General features: G+C 33.4%; 1 non-coding gene across 1 annotated transcript; it reads right to left on the bottom strand.

The window, feature by feature from the left end:
* Positions 1–343: 343 nt before the first annotated feature.
* TRNAM-CAU (transfer RNA methionine (anticodon CAU)) lies at positions 344–416 on the bottom strand. The gene has a single exon. It is a non-coding gene; the product is annotated as a tRNA-Met (tRNA).
* Between the last annotated feature and the right edge of the window lie 625 nt (positions 417–1041).

Raw genomic sequence — 1041 nt, 5'->3', positions numbered from 1 at the left:
TTTGATAGGACAACGACGAAGAGAGATTTGCCCAGGGTAAAATATTTCGACGAGTCCATTATGTGATATGTATCTACCCAACTGCAATAGTATTGACCTGATAAAGACAGAATTATATATGTTAGGATTGCCATTATTATATGTATGTAATAGTCATTAAGGAGTTTCACTGACAAATACATTCCATGACCAAACAAAGGTCCATTCAAAAGCTGGGGATGTGACAGCTCGGATACCGGAGATTGAGAGAAAACCCAAGTTCGATAATCAGTGCACAGTTGGAGCAACATATGGTGAGAGGATTGGCTGGTATATCAGGTTTTTGACATCATACGAAAACTTCTGCCCCGAGTGAGGATCGAACTCACGACCTTGAGATTATGAGACTCACGCGCTGCCTACTGCGCCATCGAGGCTACAAACACATTACAATTTACGTTCATTCTTTTCTAAACGTAACCACACAACCGCTTCATCCCATTTATAAAAGACTTCTAAAACAAAAGTATTCCCAAGTAACGGCAGGAGCCTGCGCGGTCGTACGATTAAAAAGATTGTGTGAAACATCTGAACAGATATACAAGTAATTTGTATCACTGTGTTCTAGAAATACTACTAGTATTATGAGTATTACAACTACTACTAATAATGATATTACTAATACTACTACTATTACTACTACTATTACTACTACTACTACTACTACTACTACTACTACTACTACTATTACTACTGCTGCTACTAGTAATAATGATGATAATGATAATGATAATTTAATAGCATTATTATTACTACCACTATTACAACTACTAGTAATAATAATATTAACTAATATTACCACTATTATCAGTACTACTACTACTACTACTACTACTACTACTACTACTACTACTAGTAATAATAATGATAATAATAGTAATCATAATGATAATGATAGTAATCATAATAATAATTACAATGATAATGATAGCATTATTATTACTACCACAATTACAACTACTACTGATATTACTGATATTACTACTACTACCAATGTTACTG

Source organism: Panulirus ornatus, chromosome 12 (assembly GCF_036320965.1).
Source record: "Panulirus ornatus isolate Po-2019 chromosome 12, ASM3632096v1, whole genome shotgun sequence".
In the NCBI taxonomy this organism is placed as follows: domain Eukaryota; kingdom Metazoa; phylum Arthropoda; class Malacostraca; order Decapoda; family Palinuridae; genus Panulirus; species Panulirus ornatus.
The sequence above is the reverse complement of the archived record's forward strand: the minus strand, read 5'-3'. Positions and strand labels throughout refer to the sequence as shown.